This window comes from Chenopodium album, chromosome 6 (assembly GCF_948465745.1).
Source record: "Chenopodium album chromosome 6, dcCheAlbu1.1, whole genome shotgun sequence".
NCBI classification, from domain to species: Eukaryota; Viridiplantae; Streptophyta; class Magnoliopsida; order Caryophyllales; family Amaranthaceae; genus Chenopodium; species Chenopodium album.
Genome location: NC_137839.1, coordinates 9,725,125 through 9,745,787, shown reverse-complemented (window position 1 = coordinate 9,745,787; position 20,663 = coordinate 9,725,125).

The following is a 20,663-nucleotide window of genomic DNA, read 5'->3' as shown; positions in this document are numbered from 1 at the left end:
ACACAAAAATCAATACACAGGGCAAAACTTTACACCCAACTGCTGCTAGATTGACAAGACAGAATTCTACAAGTTCGTAATCCTTAAACAGACAAAGACACTGTCACAATTCAATATCTCAATTCAATATCTGAAAGAAAAAAGGTTAGTTCCTCAAACTATACATTCTTATACAATGAAAAACTCTATACTTCATTTAATTATATATAACTAACTCCATAATAATCATCAAACCAAACTAACTATGATAATGTAAACAGCCGCCGAATGCAGAAGTATTGGATATCTGCAACAATACAGTCTGCAATATACCTAGGCTGCTTACAATGTGGAAAACCCACAAATTACCCAGAGGGAAGACACTTTGCATGTAGAAAATGCTACACATGAGAGACAGTGTCATGTTTCAGGCATATAAAAATTCTACTACAACTACTTATATCCAATTTTGAAAATTAGATACTTCTATAACTATATATTCAACTTTTTACATGCAGAGCTGCTTTCACTTTTGAAGCTATTGATGCTACCAACAGCATCTCCTTCACAACACTTAACAATGAAACTGAGAAAATCTTTGGAATGAAAGCCGAACAGCTCCACGAAGAAAAGTGTAAGAATTTTTATCCCACTAAACAAATATGCATATTAAGTGTGAAATACATTTCCTAAAGAAGGAATTAGATTCTTTTTTCATTCCAAATAGTACTCACAACAATTAATATCATCACAACAAGACTCATGTCTTTTAACATTGAAGAACTGGAGATTACTTCAAAGTTGTTCAATTTTAAGGTTGGACCAACATCGGCATTGACTGCCAGCAACACACTGAAGTGGTCAATAGAAGCAGTTGTCATTAATTCTACCGATAATAAAACTTCATTCCTTTGGTCACTACAAAAACAAGTTCGAACATCAGTGAAAAAAAAACAGCACCTGTCACTCAGTGAAACAAGCAGTAACGTACATAGAGCAACATCTTCTGAACAACAAACCAACATATCAGCAGCTGAGGCTACAGGAGAAGGTGAAGAAAACAAAGAAGAGATCTGAAACACCAATATCACACCATGAACTATGCAGAACAACTCTTTCAAGATTGGGTGAGAATTTCATTTTGCTAGAGTACATATTCAACTTCCAAGTACCAACATATAAAGACTGCATTTTGCTCATTTTGCAGCATCATAACTTTAGTGGCTACTAAAAGTAACATATATTGTTACTACATTTTGGTATTTTGTATCTTGTAAAAAGTTAGTATCCTTCCATAACCCTCTATCTATATACAAATTAGATAAACCTACCTATGTAATTAGTACATGAAAAAATAGACAAAATCTTTTGATGGTTTTTCAGTGAACATTTAGCATACATAATACATGTTCTTATGAAAAATACAATCTATGTATTTTGTGGCTAAAATTAGATGTACCGAATCAATCTTTATAATATAGAATCTAGAATTAGATGTACTTTCATGCTTCAATTTTGCAAGGCATTTATAATCTTAAAACTACTACATTTCCGTTATACAAAAACAGAAAATGAAAACAAATTATACAAAACAAGTGAATACAAGTACAACTTGATCACCATTATATCCCATAACAAAAATGAAATCAATAAATATCATTGATACATATCTTTATGATTTCAATATTTAATAGAATAATTGAACTCTGGTACAACTTCAACTAGATTACTATCATCATACAGAACATTGCCACCAACACCACCTTCATTACAATCTTCTACACCCAATGAATGGACACTTGATTCACCAACATAGATCTGCATCTTGATATCTTTATCAACATCATTTTTTAGCAATTGTAAATATAAAACCATTTCATGTGAAACCTGAGATATATAACTAATGAAGCTAATCACCTCTGCACTTTACTCTCTTTTGGGTTAGGAATCCAGATTTTTGGAACAAATGAATAAGAAGTTGACATAGCAGATTTATTTTTCATTTACAAAAATTACAAGCAAACTCAAATATAATATCACTAAGTTGCTTAAAAAGAATAAATAAAGACTATATACTTGTTCTTCAAGGCAATGTATATAGTTCACTTTTTTTTGGCCTATTTCACGTGTCTTAATTTACTTAATTTTTATATTCTCTACTTTTTTCCTCTATTAATCAAGGTTGTATCCTAACATTTTATAAAAATCACCATCCAACAAGTAAAATGCTAAGCTTAATTGATTTACAACATACAACTTACGCATAAGAACAAGAATTAAAGTTCTCTATTTGATTATGGTGGCCGGGCTGGGCTTTTAAAAAACAAAAGGCTCCATACTTTCATATTTATATAAGGATAATATGCTTATTGATCTCATGTCATAGAATAGACATAACAAAACATAAGACTATAGTCATATAGCACTACTAAACTAAGCCAAAATGAAAGTCATACAATTAACTTATCAAATTAAGTTCTTATTGATTCAAACTAATAACATTAAAAATCAGTACTAAATTGCAAATAAACATAAAAAGCAATACGATTGCCCCGACTAAGCTTGAACACAACGCCTTCATCTACTTGTACATCATATTCATTGATAAATTTATCAACTCCTTTTTTAATAAAAAACACTTCACAATTCTATTTCCAGAAGTGTGTATCTTCAATTCAGCTTCAAATTTTGAATCATAAAGCCGCAACAATATTTTCGTTGTCTCTTCAAGATTTTGAAAATTATCTCGAGCAAAATCCACTGGTACATTCTACATCCAACAACACAAACAAATGGAACCAAAGAAAAAACAAAAAGATAAATATCCATATATAAGCATCACAATATATACTAAATGATATCTTTAAAATATCAACCATATATACATAAGTAAATAAACTAAGTAAATAAACAAAGTTAAAAACACATACTATAATTCCTTGTGAATGATACGATTCTGAAAACACAAATTGGAAATTACGCCCTTTTAATCTAGCTGACATACTATTTGCCCAACTATTTGCCTCAATCATCCATTCCGAGCGTCCTTCAATCAAAGGCTTACGACCACGCTTGTTACCACCACTACTACCTATATTTTCCATATTCTTTTCAATATGAGAATAAAAACAATACAACAATCATACTTTTATAGACAACAAATTAAACAAATGAAATACGTTATTCACACTTAAGTCAACCAAACACTTAATACTACTAAAAACCACATTAACCTTTGACTTTAATATGCATGAAACCAATTCCCTACAAGAATTAAGCAGCAAAATGTAACTGCATCCACAAGTTACAATTACATATCCCAAAGTAATACCTTAGTCAAACATATAGTAAATAATATACTTAATAATGTCTTTCACATTAATATAACACCTTAATATTCATAAAAATAACTTGCTTAGACTATGCATATATAATAATATTCACATAGACTATGCATATATTCTCATATATTAACTTGAAACATAATAAACAATAAGCAAACTTCCCACTCTAAAACACTGCTACCCCTTTTATAATTTAACATAACCGAAAAAAAAATTTAAAGAATACCAGTTGGCCTAATGCATATATCAGTTGGGATTTTAGAACGAAGCCCACTAATGAATCTATAGCCAATTGAACAAGCTTACCATACAACACCAAATAGTATTACCAATAATAATTCTATACATTCACTTAATTAATCCATTGATGAACACACAAACCCATAAAACAATTACGTCAGCCTATTACCGATAACTTGGGGAACCACGCAACGCGCGCGGGTCCACAACTAGTAAAATTAAAGTAACACAAAAATATTCTAGAAAATGATTAGTGCGGGCCTTATATTGGACAAGCTATTGAGTTCAAAATCAAGTCGAGCTCGAGTTTAAGCTCGAGTGTTGAACTAATGAGTCGAGTTCAAGCTAGAAAATGTAAGCTCGCGAGTTTACAAGCGCGAATTTGAGTTAAGCCTAGTGAGTTCGAGTCGAGTTTAGTACACTCGTGCTTGACTTGAATTATAATCAGCCCTAGTGTGGCCAACCATCATAGGGGTTACTTTATTAGTACAAGCTACTCAAATAGTTATAAGAGTTATAGGGGTTATTTTGTCCAGTGGCGGATCCACTAAGGCACAAGGGGTAGCACATGCTACCCCTAAAAATTTTGGGGGGGGGGGGAAAGAGTTCAAAGAGACCTGTTATCTTAAATAACTGGTCTCTTTGAGGCTGCTATAAAAAGTAGCAACAAACCCGCCTGTTTCCATACTAAAACAAAAGAGATCTGTTATATATAAACAGGTCTCTTAGATTCTGCCTTTTTATTGAACATACTTTCCATGTTAAAAGAAAATAGATCTGTTATGCATAAAACAGGTCTCTTATCTTAATTTTATTTTCTTACTTATTTAATTTTTTTTATTATTGATTACTTTTACTTATATTTGTACATAAGTTTTCGTTTTTGAAGGACTCTCATTTATAAAAATTATAAAGTAATAGAATCTATCTACCAAAATGAATTTTTAAAATTTAAAGGCTAATTATTAAACGATAATACTAATATATAATATAGAACTTTTTTCTAATTTTTTTCCCCTTATTATTCTATGCTACTCCTATTTAGAATTCCTGGATCCGCCACTGATTTCGCCAATATTAGAGGGGATACTCGGTTAGTGTTATAAGGATTATTTGATTAGTCAATTAGTTAGTGTTGTAAGGAGTTACTTTTTTCTTTTATAAGCGGCACATGGTCTCGCTGATTTTTTTTTTTTTTTTAGCTAGGTGCACAAAGTATAGAATCACCAGAATTTTAAACAACAGGTAAACTTCCATAAAATTTTCTAAAAAAGGTGAGTAAACTTGAGTATATATTACTATATTAGTAGTATTAGTTCTTTACATGAGCAACTTTCGGATATTCAATGGAAAAAAGGAGTATTTTCATAAATTACTCTAGTTTGTACTTGTTTAATAAATTATTATAAATAAGGCACGTTAATGTAGGGTATCTCTATTTTTGCAATTTGCTAACTAATTATGAATTTAAAATTGAGTTAGAATCCCTTTCTTTAGTAGGAAATGGACAATTCATTTATAGATTAAGAAATGAAGATTCAAGGAAATATCCAAGATGTTCTAATCTTAATATATAATTAGAACTTTTTTAGTTTTGGTGATTTTCTATTTACAGCAATAAATTTCTGTTAAATTAAGTTTCGAAATTTAAAGGGTAAAAAAAATCACTGATTTACCATGACTTTACATTGTTCATCATTTTTTAATCAGTTATTTCACTTTTCTTATTTATTCATAAAGCAAAGAAAAAAAATTAATTATTTAAAGTTCATGTTACTGTTCTACTTTTTGGGGTTGTTGATTCTTTTTTAAAAAATAATAAATTATCTTATTATTTTGTAATTGAAAAAAAAGGAAAACAATTGGCGGGAAAATTTTTGTTGTGGATACGACACGTGTACTTTTGGGATAGATAATATAGTATTGGTTGATTGATGTTAGGTTTGACTAGTTTATGCCCGGGTGATGCCCGGATTGTTGATAAACTTTTAGAATAAACTTTTTGGCTCGAATGTTCATTAATACAGTCATGTAATCCATTTTAATAATGCATGATATTTAGATATATGATATCCTATCGCTTATTTATAGAATAGTGTACTTTTTGTATATATATAAACCAAAATTATTTTTACTGATTAAAACTTTTTTTTACTAATACTCTATTTTTTTAACTTAATTAAATATATTATAAATGGATCTCATTTTAAAGAACTTTTTGAAATGAATTTTATGATGAAAATCAAACTGAGTTATAGGATATTTATTAAAACTTATGATTAATTTTGTATGTACGAAATATTAGAAGTATAGTGGTAATAAAATTGTATACAACATTTTTATCTTTAAAAATCTATCCAAAAATTGCTTACTTAGCATCATTTGTGTCACAATAATACCTAATTGTCGCCTATGTGGTGCGACACTTAGCGAAAAATTAGAATGCCAAGTGTCCTTATCTTTGTCACCTGGGTGCGAGACCGACTTTATTTATTAGTGATTAGTTTTTTGCCCGGGCGACGCCCGGATTGTTGATGAAATTTTATGATAAACTTTATAATTTGAATATTAAATATGCTCATATAATATTTTTTCTTTTTCTGATTAGAACTTATTTTCACATATTCCTTATGTCTATGTTATTATTAGCTTGATATATTTTTATTGAAAGTATTTTTTTTACCAATATTCACTATCATTTTTTAAAATAAATTAATATATAAATGGATCTTATTTTAAAGAACTTTTTAAGACGAATTTTATGATAGAAATAGAACTGAGTTATAGGATATTTATTAAAAATTACGATTAATTTTGTATATATAGATGTAATATTAAAAGTATATCGACATTTAAACTCTATACAACAATTTTATATTAAAAAATCTATCCAAAATTGCATTTTTTAGCATCATATGTGTCAAAATAATAACTAATTTTCGCCTACGTGGCGTGACACATGACAAATAACTGGAATGTCAAGTGTCATTGTCTTATGGCCTGGCTGTGAGACCAACTTTATATATTAGTGATATGATAGGTAGTTGCTTGACATGCACCTGGCATACCCAATCTTTTTTTTTTTTTTTTTTTTTTTTTTTTTTGTGATTAGTGTAATCCATATAAAAAGAATCTAAATTTTAAAAAATATACATATATTTATCTTACATTCTTACCTAATTGATATTTTAGTTTTGGCATACATAAAAGAAAACAAGACTTTGCTCTAAGTGGCAACATCATAACCAAATGTTGATCTAACCAAAGCTTTATATGCACTCGTGAATTCTATTTTCCATGTTAAGTTTTTTTAACCATTAATTATCTAGTAATTTTTTCCATTTTGCTAGTTTGGTATTAGCAATGCCATTTTTTACCCAATTTTTAGTCATTAAAATAATTACTCAATCAATATTCGAATTTGCAACCTTAAGATATAACATTAGATGATTTATTAATAAGTTATGTCACATATTATTTTTTTTTCGAACAAATTTTAAAATACGTGATTTACTAAGAAAAGGATTTCTTGTACTGATTTTTGTGTTTAATAATTGTAAACAATACACTTTTCCATATTTTTTTTTTAAAATGTGAATAAGAAGGGTGGTAATTTTATTATGTTTTTTGTATCAATTTTATATAAAATGAATATATTAATTGTAAAATGATACGATTTTCTAAATTATTTCATAAACATAAGTGTAAATTGTAGTAAATGTATTGTCAATACAAAATACTCGCTATGAAAAGGCAAGTAATTTAGTGTGAAGAACTTAGTAAGTTCTAAAAAGAAGAAATCAATTTGGGAATTATAGAAATTGTATTAACTTGTTCACCAAGTATCAAATGAATCAATACAACAGTTTATATAGGTGAAAAATATTGCTACAACTAACAACAACAAAGATAAATAACAAAAATGTGAGAATCGGATTGATGGCATGTATAAGTATCGGATTGCTGAGCTGTACATATAGCGGACTATTGTTTTGTACATAGCAGAAACAGGGGAATTAGAGAAGCAACAATAACATTAATGCTCAGAATTTTTGTTAAGATCAGATAAGAACTGCATGAGATCTTCCTCCTTTCTACGATCTCCGAAAGTTTGTTAAGCAAGTTACAACTCCACTGCTGCTAAGCACCACAAGAATAGGCTGGAAATTCTTCTATAACCTGTAATTGATCGCAATGTTATTTAACTCAAACATCTAAGGTACATTAATATGGCAAAAACGCTCTTTAATCTGAGTTCATAATTCAGCAGATGAACTCACAAAAAATAAAACTCTTATATATAATTTTCTCCATAGAATTGAGAATTTAAGAAATAACCATATAATCATTTCTCAAGCATTTCTGATAGACAACAAAAGAGGAAATTGAAGCAAGAATTGTACTATCAACAAAACTTAGTTTATTTCTAGCTATCAAAGCCATGCAAATAGTTTGACTCCATTTAATACAGTTTGGTTCAGTAAGAAAATGATTACCTAACTACATTCCTGGTGAACACCATTTGCCAAGTCTTAAGGATCGTTGTAGTGATTGATTCTAGCATTCAAAGTAGAATTTACAGAGTTATCAGACATTAACCATGATTCGATCAATATAAGAATATTGCTGAAATTGATTGAAAAATGAAGAAAATATCAATCGAAATTATGAGAAAAGAGGACAAACAGTGGATGAACAATGAAATTCTTGATCAACAATGATCAAGAATACAAAATCAAAATAATCTGTGGAAGAAAATTTCAGAATCAGAAGCTTAGGGCCTGTTCTCTTCCGTTGAAGTTCAGTTCAGTTTAGTTCAGTTCAGCTTAGTTCAGTTCAGTTCAGTTCAGTTCAGTTTAGTTCAGTTCAGCTCTTAATTTATGTCTAATGATATTGCTAATGATATAAAGCCAAATTTCATTCTTTTAAGCTCTTATTACAACGACAACAACTACAACAACAACAACAACAACAACAACAACAACAACAACAACAACAACAACAACAACAACAATAATAATAACAATAATAATAATAATAATCAATAAATAATAATAATAATCATCAATAAATAATAATAATAATAATAATAATAATAATAATAATAATAATAATAATAATAATAATAAGGAAAAATTGCTCCCATTAATCTGAACTTTGCCTCGTCCGCCGAAAATAATCCCAACTTTCGTTTATTATCTATTGCACCAAACTTTGGGGGGTATTAATTTCTATTGCACCCAAATGACCTGCAACCGGTAAACCAAGTAAACATTTCTGATTTATTTTTTTTGCACACGTGTCAACATGTAATTGGTTGAAAAAAATAGAAAAAAAATTAAAAACTTAAAAAAAGAAAAAAAAACCGACCACCACCAGCAACCCCCCAACCACCGCCAAACCCTAACCGTTCCCCTAGCCCCACCGAACACCGGTCGGCCGCCACCATAAACCCATGAAAACTGCCGGCCGGAACCCCTAAATACTGAAAACCACCCCGCCAACAAAACCTACCCCCAAAATTACCCTGTGACGCACAATCCCACCCCAGAAACCACCATAACCACCACCCTGAAAATCGCACCTAGCCGCTGTAAATCCGTCGAAACCCCACACAGGCGCCGAAAATCCCACCCATCTATCGATAAACCGCCGATAATCACCAACAACTTCATCCAAAACATCCCTAGCCCGGATTTTCGTGGGTGGGGGAGGGGTTTTCGTGGGTGGGGGAGGGGATTTCGGGGGGGGGGGGAAGGGAAGGGGTGGGTTTCGATGGAGGGGGAAAGCTGGGCGGTGGTTTCCGGCAGTAGGGGAGGGGGTTTTCGGGGGTGGGGGTGATTTCCCGGCGGGGTGGGGGTGGGGGTGTGGTGGCAGCCGCTGGGTATAGGTGGTTTGTAGGGTTTTTTATTTATTTATTTTTTGTTTTTTGTTTTTTTTTTTTAAAAAAAAAATTTAAGCCAATCATACGCTGAAACGTGGCTAGGTAACCTGCTACATCAGGTTAGATGACCTGTTGGGTGCAACGAAAATTAATACCCCCCAAAGTTCGGTGCAATAGATAATAAACGAAAGTTGGGATTATTTTCGGCGGACGAGACAAAGTTCAGATTAATGGGAGCAATTTTTCCTAATAATAATAATAATAATAATAATCAATAAATAATAATAATAATAATAATAATAATAATAATAATAATAATAATAATAGTAATAATAATCATCAATAATTAATAATAATAATAATAATAATAATAATAATAATAATAATAATAATATTGATACAATTCATTGTTCAAATGGTTCTAATTTTTTGATACACATTTCTAATGTTAATCTCATTGAGAAAATTTTAATATGTACATTTGTATATACACATATGTATAGTTTTAAATAATCAATAAATAATCAAAGATCACTAATCCGTAGTTAAAAATCACTAATTAATAAGTTCAGTTCAGTTCAGTTCAGTTCAGCTCAGTTCAGTTCAGTTCAGTCACTCGGAACAGGCCCTTACTCTGATATCATGAAGAACTTAGCAAGTTCTCCAGAGAGAAGAAATCAATTTAGAAATTATATAAATTATATTAACTTGTTTATCAAGGCTCAAATGAAGCAATACAACATTGCAAAGCTGTACATTGCAGGAACATGGGAAGCAGAGAAGCAGTATATATATTCTTCAACAAACAACAAGCCTCAAATGAAGCATTATGGGAAATAGAGAAGCAGAGTTGTACATTGCAGGAACATGGGAAGCAGAGAAGCAGCAAACCGAGATCTCTCAATCACTTTTAAAATTCAAATATGGTGTTGTTGTTGTACGTGTATTGTTAATGGTAAAGTCGTTGCTAATATTCCATTTGTTCTGATCAAACTTGTTCAGATGAGTCATAGGAATTTTCATGGTGATGATAAAGCGGAATGTTCGAAATCTTTTTTTTTTTTTTTTTTTTTTTTTTTTTTTTTTTTTTTTTTTTAATGAGCAAGTTTATTTGTAACAATGTTTTTTCCTCCTGCCATTGTTAACCTTTTTATTATTTTTATAAAATAAATTATATTGTCTAGATTATATCAGGGTTAGATGATATCATTTAGGAAAAATTGCTCCCATTAATTTGAACTTTGTCTCGTCCGCCCAAATTAACCCCAACTTTGGATTATTATCTATCACTCCCAACTTTAAGGGGTATTAATTTCTATTGCACCCAACAGGTCATCCAACCTGATATACCAGGTTACCTAGACACGTGTCAGCGTATGATTGACTTAATTTTTTTATTTTTTAAAAAAAACTCCACAAATCACCCATACCAAGTGGCTGCCACCACACCCCACCCCGCCTGAAAATCACCCCCACCCACGAAAAACCCCTCCCCTGCTGCCGGAAACCGCCGCCCAGCCTTCCCCCTCCCTTGAAACCCACCCTTTCCCTTCCCCCACCCCCGAAAACCCCTCCCTCGTTCCCGGAAACAATCGCCAACACTCCCCCTTCCCTCGAAACTCACCCCTTCCCTTCCCCCACCCCGAAACCCCTCCCCCGTTACCGGAAAATGGCGCCCATCCCTCCCCCACCCTGAAAACCCATCCCTTTGCCTTCCTTCACCCTCAATTTCACCTCCTTCCCCGTCAATTAGCCACGAAAACGACACCTCCTTCCCCGTCAATTAGCCACGAAAATGGCTGTGCTGGGTTGTTTCTAGGGTCTGAGATGGGTGATGGAGGAAGGGCGGTGGTTTTTAGTGGAAGTCGGTGGTTGGCCGGTGAAATTGAGGGCTGGGGTTAGGGTTCCGGTGTGATTGAGGGTGGTGGTGGTGGTGGAAGTTGCTGTGTGTGGTTATGTTTTTTTTTTTTTAATTTTTTTATTTGACCATTCATGTAGTGACACGTGTCCAAAAAAAATCTAAAACACAAATGTTGACCGGTTAGCAGGTAATTTGGGTGCAATAGAAATTAATACCCCCTAAAGTTGGGAGTGATAGATAATAGTCCAAAGTTGAGATTAATTTGGGCGGACGAGGCAAAGTTCAGATTAATGGGAGCAATTTTTCCTATCATTTATAAAAGTTGGATGATATTCTTTATAAGCTGGATGATATCATTCATTGTCTATATGATATCCTCTATTAATTTAATGATATCCTCTATTATATACTTCCTCCGTTTTTTAATAGTTGCAACACACACTTTAAAACGGCATTTAAGAAATGTGGGGTTCACATGATATAATACACTTAAAAATGAGGTGAGTGGTTGTTAGGAGTGTAATTTAGTGGGCCATGTGCGTGATTTAAATAAGAGAAATAGTAAATCTTTTCCCTAAAATAGCTTTCCATTTAAATTGTGTTGCAGGTATTGTGAGATTTCCATTTTAGGAAAGTGTTGCAAGTATTAAAAAACGGAGGAAGTAGGTTTCATGATATTATCTATAGGGTGAATGATATCCTCTATTGGTTTTGTGATGTCATGTATAAGCTGGATGATATCATCCATTGCCTAGATGATATATATCCTCCATTAGTTTGTTAGAGGATATCCTCTATTGGTTATATGATATTATATCTATAATAATCCTCTATTGATTTTTATGATATCCTCTATTGGTTTTGTAATATCATCCTAAATGATACCATCTATTGTGTATATAATATATGATATCATCTCGCCTAAAAATGATATCATCTGTTTATTTAAATAATATCCTCTATTAGTTCCATGATATCATATTATCATGTGTAGGCTTGATGATATCATTGGTTATATAATATCATCTATAAAGGGGGATTGTTGTTTTAAGGCAAGACTCACACGATACATATTGCCATTTTAATTCAAAATCAAAATAAATAGGAAAAATTATAAATAATAATCCCAACTTTCATCAATTTTGGTAGAATAATCCCAACTTTTGATTACACTGGAATAACCGAACTTTAGGGGTCTTCTTTTTCTTCAATCCTAAATACTGGTTACCGGTTGAATGAGTTACTTTATTTTTTTTGTTAAAGTGACACATTTCACAAATTAATTGGTTAAAAGGATATTAAAAAAAACACCCAAAAAACAAAACCACCATCAATCACCCAACCCTCCACCCCTGCTCATCAGAGCCCCCAACCCTTGCTCACCAAAGCCCCCAACCCCATCCACTGCCCTCTCCCTCTTTCACCAGAAAACCACAGTTCAGACCGCAACCAAACCTCGACCTTCCCCCACCTTGGAAAACACCACCTCCACCCCCTATCTGACCTCCTTCATCCCAAAACCCCTAACCCTAGCCCCACCTGTTGTTGGCTTCCCCTCTTGCCTCGCCAAACACCACAACACCACAACCTCACCAAACACCACAACCACCCCAACCGCAGCCACCAACCTCAAATCTACCAAACAATATGTATTTCAATTGCAAAATACACATCAACCAAAACCGCAACCCCAATTTCGCTCAAGCAATTACATTGTTAAGTTCAACTCATTAATTAGCAGTGCGTAGGGAGGGGAATTAGCGGCACAGGGAGAGGGGGAATTAGCGGCAGGAGCGGATTGGTGGTTGCGTGGGGATTTCAGGGTGGGGGGATGGTACTTTAGATGGTAGCTTAGCTGCCGGAGCGGCAACTAGGGTGGTGGTTGCGTGGGGGTCCAACGAGGCTGGTGGCTGGGCTAGCGACAATTAGGGTGGTGGTTGCATGGGGGTCTGACGAGGTTGGCTAGGTAATTTTTTTTTAAATTTTAATTTTAATTTATTTTCTGTTTTAGTTTTTTTTTATTTTTAGACCAATCAGAACTTGACACGTGTCAAGTGACCTGATATAATAGGTCATTGACTTTTGTTGACCGGTTAAGGATTGAAGAAATTCAAGACCCCTCAAAGTTCGGATTATTATAATATAATCCAAAGTTGGGATTATTCTACCAAAATTGATGAAAGTTGGGATTATTTTTTTTCTAATTTTTCCAAATAAATAATTATCAATTGCTAATTTGCTAGTAAAAGAAAAAAAAAAAAGTTATCCAGTTTTCGATCTAGTCTGATCCGATCTTGGACCAATAAGAAAGATTTCAATTAATAACTTTAGTTGTCTACATTGTCGATGCATAATACGAGTAGTGTTGTTAACTATCACGGAGTACCACATAAAATCGATTAATCATATAACTAATATACAAAGCTAAACTTTTAGTCAGGTCACAAGACAGCGACACTTGGTGTTCCTACTTTTCGCCAAGTGTCGTGCCACGTTGGATAAATTTAAATAAACTTCATAAGATAGAATTTTAGGATAAAATTGTTGGTTTAGAGTTTTATTTTCGATAAAATACCAATACTTCAGACGTGCAAATCATATAACTAATATATAAAGATAAACTTTTAGTGAGACGACGAGATAATGACACTTGGCGTTCCAATTTTTCGCCAAGTGTCACGCCACGTAGGGTAGAGTTATATAGAATTCAATTTGTAGGATAAAAAAGTTAATTTAGAATTGTATTTTCAATCAAATTTGGATAGAATTTTAGGATAAAATTATTAATTTAGAGTTTTATTTTCGATAAAGTAGCAATATTTCATAGGTACAAATTAAATTATACTTTATTAAAAAAAAAATTATAACACTCATAAATTATCATATAAATTTATTTTTGTATCATAGTATTTTTTTGGAGCGAAGGAATTAGCTCAAAATGCACCACATCCATTATTTATAAGGAAAATTTGGATTTTGGTACCTCGAAAATGGGGGTAATTAAATTTTACTACCCATCTAAAATTTTATTTTAAATTGGTACCTCAAAAATGACTAAACTATAGATATCAGTAACTCCGTTAGCATTCTGTCAACTTTGCCGTTAGTGGGTCCCATTATCTAATTATTTAATAATTTAATTTATTAAAAAAAAAAAACATTTAATAAAAAAAAAACTTAAAAAATAATTTTTTAAAAAAATAGAAAAAAAACCCCTAACACCACCAGCCACCCACCTTCCGCCGACGGTAGACCAGCCCTGCCTACTAGCCCTGCCTCCCCGCGCCGAAATCTTCCCCCACCAGCCCTGCTTCCCCGCGACGACGCCACCCCCCCACCAGCCCTGCCTTCCCGCAATTCTCTCTCCCCTCCTTCACCACCTCTTTCTCTCCTCCTTCACCACCTCGTCTTCATCCCAGTACTCAGATTTAGGATAAGAACGAGATTCTTTGGTTTTAGGATATGAAGGCGGAGAAGGGGGAGGAGGACCGCGGTGAGTCTGCGAATCGGATTGGGTCAAAATCGGCGAAGGCGGGAGATCAATGAGATGGATATGTAAGTCAAGTGGGTCATCGACGTTCTCTAGATCATCGCCGAAACCTTCGAATTGGGGAGGAGGAGGAGAGGCGTAGGTGGGGAGAGAGAATTGCGGGGAGGCAGGGCTGGTGGGGGGGTGGCGTCGTCGCGGGGAGGCAGGGCTGGTGGGGGGTGGCATCGGCGCGGGGAGGCAGGGCTAGGAGGCAGGGCTGGGTGGCGGGGTTGGTCTACCGCCGGCGAAAGGTGGGTGGCTGGTGGTATTAGGGGTTTTTTTCTGATTTTTTTTTTAGGAAATTTTGACTTTTATCACCAAAAAATTTGGACAAATTGTTTTTTACCACCTACTATTTAAAAAGTTGTATTTTACCACCAAATAAAACTCAAAAAATTGTTTTTTACCACCCACCGTTTAGAAAACCGTTAAATCTAACGGAATTTTGTAAATTCTTCGATTTTCGTGCCCAAAATATGTTCTTCACAGGTTTAGAGGGGCATTTTGGCCATATGGGTCCATTTTGAGGTCTAAATTGATAAAAATGATCGGAAATACCTCGTTTCGCGTGTTTAAAAATACATCGAAATGCGTGAACACGCAAAACGAGGTATTTCCGATCATTTTTTTTATCAATTTTGACCTCAAATTGGACCCATAGGGCCAAAATGCCCCCCTAAACCTATAAAAAAACATATTTTGGGCACGAAAATAGAAGAATGTTTTTTTAACACCGTTAGATTTAACGGTTTTCTTAACAGTGGGTGGTGAAAAACAATTTTTAGAACATTATTTGGTGGTAAAATACAACTTTTAAAATAGTAGGTGGTAAAAAACAATTTGTCCAAATTTTTTGGTGGTAAAAGTCAAAATTTCCTTTTTTTTAATTATTTTTTAAGTTTTTTTTTTATTAAATGTTTTTTTTAATAAATTAAATTATTAAATAATTAGATAATGGGACCCACTAACGGCAAAGTTGACAGAATGCTAACGGAGGTACTGATATCTATAGTTTAGTCATTTTTGAGGTACCAATTTAAAATAAAATTTTAAATGGGTACTAAAATTCAATTACCCCCATTTTCGAGGTACCAAAATCCAAATTTTCCTATTTATAATATATTCTAATCAATTAAAACAATATACTATACAATCTAATATAATTTTATTACTATGTGTAGACCTGTCAATTGGGTCGGGTCACGAGTCATTTCGGACAGGGTCAATATTTCAGGTTATAGGTCAAGAAATGTTTTTCACCAATGTTATTATTATTAGTCATTACATGTCTATTATATGGTTTAAATCATCACAAAAATACATCAATTCCTAACTAATTTTGTATCAATGATATGTTTTAAAATTTGACATATAGATTAAAAATTTATCTTAAAATTCAATAAACAACCTGGGCATCGCACACAACAATACTATTATGATCCAAAAGAATCGACAGAAACTGGGAATGCTTTGATCTAGAAGAATCAATAGAATGATCGATAATATGAGCACATGATGCTGATATACCGTGCAGAAGAAAGGGTCTTTATTTCATGAAAGAGTGCAATTCACATCAAAAGTGTTAATCCATTTAAGAACTTTTAATCTCTAATAAAGAAAAGTGATTTATTAAAGAAAATGGTAAAAAAGGAATTAATAATTAAAATAGAAATAACAGAGTAGCGTGACATCCCACCAATATTTAAAAAGCAAGCAGTGAAAAAGGGTCATTTTGTATGTTTGTTTCCCCTCACTTTTGACAAAGTGTTTACTTTATTTCCAACCAGATTACCCTACCATTAAACTTCAAAGTATTCCCACCTAAATTAAAATATATATAGGACTTTTTTTTTTTTTTTTTTTTTTTTTTTTTTTTTTTGGCAAAAGGATATGGTTGTGTGTAATCATCATATTCATCACTGTCGTACTCTGAATCTTGATCTAATATATATGGTCAATATGGAGTATTAACAGCTAAGTAACTATGAAGGGGTCAGTAAGTTTGCGTTCTATTCACCTGCTTTTTATTTTAGAATTTGTTAAATATATTCGGGTGTGTACTGTATACTAATAGGCAGTGGCGGATCCAGGAAATCTAAATAGAGGTAGCATAGAGTAATAAGGGGAAAAAATTAGAAAAAAGTTCTATATTATATATTAGTATTATCGTTTAATAATTAGCCTTTAAATCATTTTGGTAGATAGATTCTATTACTTTATAATTTTAATAAATGAGAGTCCTTCAAAAACGAAAACTTATGTACAAATATAAGTAAAAGTAATCAATAATAAAAAAAATTAAATAAGTAAGAAAATAAAATTAAGATAAGAGACCTGTTGTTTTATGTATAACTGGTCTCTTTTCTTTTAACATGGAAAGTATGTTCAATAAAAAGGCATAATCTAAGAGACCTATTTATATATAACAAATCTCTTTTGTTTTAGTATGGAAAACAGGCGGGTTTGTTGCTACTTTTTATAGCAGCCTCAAAGAGACCTGTTATTTTGAACTCTTTTTTTTTTTTCTTTTTTTTTTTCCAAAATTTTTAGGGGTAGCATGTGCTACCCCTTGTGCCTTAGTGGATCCGCCACATAATAAGTATTTTATTCTCATTTTGATGATTGTTTTTCATTTAATATGAAGAGCAAAACTAACCTTTGGCTAGTTGGGTATACCGTATACCCAGTGGAAGTATATAATAATCTCTTTTTACTTATCAAAACTAATCTGATCTTATTTGAACATTTCTGAACTTATTAGAACTTATCTGAACTTATTTTACGAGTAGTTATAAATTGAACATGGGTGACCCTAATTAACCTTATTTGAACTTATTTTTTTATGAACTTATTATCTCTAATATGAACTTATCTGAACTTATTTTCTTGAAATAAGTGTAAATAAGGTGAACAGTACATGACATAAATGGATTTTAGTAATATTAGTTTCAAATAACTTCTTTCTGGTGGTGGATCCAGGATTTGGGAAATGGGGTACAAAATAAAGTTCGATAAAAAAAATTTACAAAATAACATGTGGATTGCAATAATTTTTTCCTAACTAAATTTTGAGTTAATAAATCATAAATCATTCTTTTTTTGTTTGTTTTAGTATATATTTGCGTATACGATACACCCCATCCTTCGTCAATAGTCCTATTACTGATAAACTATTATGTCGTGTGTAAAAAAATTATCTAAGAGTTTATTTGGAACAACGGGTCTCTTTGATCGAAAAAATACTTATCTGGCGCTGAACAATTTAAAATATCACCTAAGAAGCTAGTTTTTTAAATAGGAGGTCACTTTGAAGCTAACACAAAACACGCGACTGATTCGTTGCCTTGGCTAACTACATAACAGATCACCTATTTATACAGGCGATCTCTTTTCTTACCATTTTTTTTTTTGGTTGCGGAATGGGGGTACAACTGCACCTATGTGTACCCCCTACATCCGCCACTGCTTCTTTCATGAACAATTTCTATTTTACGTTCTTGTTTGTAAAAAATTTGCAATTATTTATAATATCCTAAATCAATTCAATTAGCAGCATTATGTAGATGCTAAAGATTGGTTACAAAAAATATATATATATATATATATATATATATATATATATATATATATATATATATATATATATATATATATATATACATACACATATATATATATATAAATGAGAGTGAGGGATAGCTCAAGTGGTTAGAGCATCCCTCCCAATTTCAAAAGATCCCGGGATCGATTCTCACCCCGCCCTTGTGGCTCTCTAAACACCAAAAATCCACAAATAGACAAATAGTAAACCCGAGGTTGCTCGTAATATCTCTGAATACAAGTAAATCTCAAAATCATACATTTTTGTTTTGTTTTTGGCATTATTAGTGAAAAACAAGACACAACTAAACCCGCTACTTTTATATTTTTTGGGTGATTGTTTTTAATATAGGATTAAACTTTTTATTTTTTAAAAACTATTTGAATTTAGGTAGTTATTGAATGGTTTTGAAGAATAACAAAGTTGGAATTTCTTATTTTTATTTTTTTAAGGACAACAATGGTTTTTTCTTTTTAATTAAAAAAAGTGCATGGGATTTAAGGATTTTAGTTTTTGGAAAATTGTGGTAAATACTTGTAAAACTAATGCCTGAATTATTATACAGATAGATATGTAAGAAAATAACATATTCCTGTATATAGGGTCTTATTTGAAGTGTCTTAATGAATGGGAAGAAAATCAATTTTTAATAATTATCTCAAATATGTAATGTTGAGATAATATTGACATTGACAAATGTACACTATCAAAACAAAAGAAGTAACAAAAAATTTATTAATTATAAACATTTTGTGATGAGTGATTATTATGAAATTGAATTGAAACCAATAAGTGAACTGAGTCGTTGTAAGTCTTATTATTTTATTATCTTCTGATACTTTCATACTTAACTGTTAACTCAAATATATCCAACTTGGATTAGAGGTTTACTTTGTCTTAATTTTTGGTTAGTGCTTCTGTTATTTGCTATATGATATACAAAGTGATAACTTAGTGCATCATTAGGGTCACTCACTAATTTAATTTGTACTAATAAAGTTAGCAAGGAAAGTTCAAAGAAGAAAGAAAAAAAATGGCCAGATTTATCTACAATTCTTAGTGAAAAGAGTAGATAGAAAAGACTAATACAGTAATACTCAATCTCATTTAATAGAAAAAAAAAAAAAAAAAAAAAAAAAAAGTATATTTGTATCATTTGCCTTTCTATGACTAATTAAATGACTAATTACTTATTTACCCATTATGGAATTTTATTTAAAAATTTTATAGTATAAATTCCTTAAAAGCACATGAAAATGAATCTAACATTACTTTAAAATTATATGTCAAATTTTACAAATTATGGTACCTGAAAAATAAAAAATGTTACTCCAAAAATAAATAGAGATGAAATATTGCAAAACTACTTAACTAGGTATGATGTACGACAACCAAATTTTTTTTTTGTCTGATGGTCTCCACTTATCCACCTTAAAATTGGGAGATCAGTCAGGAATCCATAGTTTCATACTCCTTTTCTTAATAATTTTCTTTTTTTAAATTTAAAAATAATTATATTTCTTAAAGATTAAAGTACTTCCAAGAAAATTAGTTTTGTACATAAAACAATATATCTACAAGAGTTGGTATGCGTTTGAGGGTGATTGGGCTTATGTCATGAAGATCAATAATGGAGTAAAGTGTATCCTTCCTTGCCAAAAGGAAGAACACTAATCTACCTTTATACTACTCAATTTTAAGCAATAAGCAATATTGTGTGATGTGTTGATTGTGTTCTAACAATACATAGTGGATCGGAAATTTGAAAAAAACCCTAATTAAGTTATAGAGTAATAACTAAATATAAGTTACAGAATCGTGTATTCGTGTTAGAGCTAAAAAAACGTTTAATAAAGTCAAAATGTTATCAAACATAGCTCATCAGTATTACTCTTAATTTTGCACTAGACTTGTTCTTAATTTCTTTATCATGCATTCATGCAACACTTCTCATTATGAACTACGGTTATAAAGACTTGGACATCCAAAAAACGTAAAGTGGCATCAATAATTCAATTGATAATTCCTAAAATTCCAAAAACACCTAATATAAAAGAGAGGAAAACTGAAATATAGATAATTCCTACTGCAATTATTCAAGCTATACCTGCACAATTAGACAGCCTAATTACAGGCCTAATTCAATGGTTCCTGTATTTCCAAGAAATGCTTAAGCAAGCAAAAAAATATAAATATAAAAACACAATAGAAGACATAATAAAATT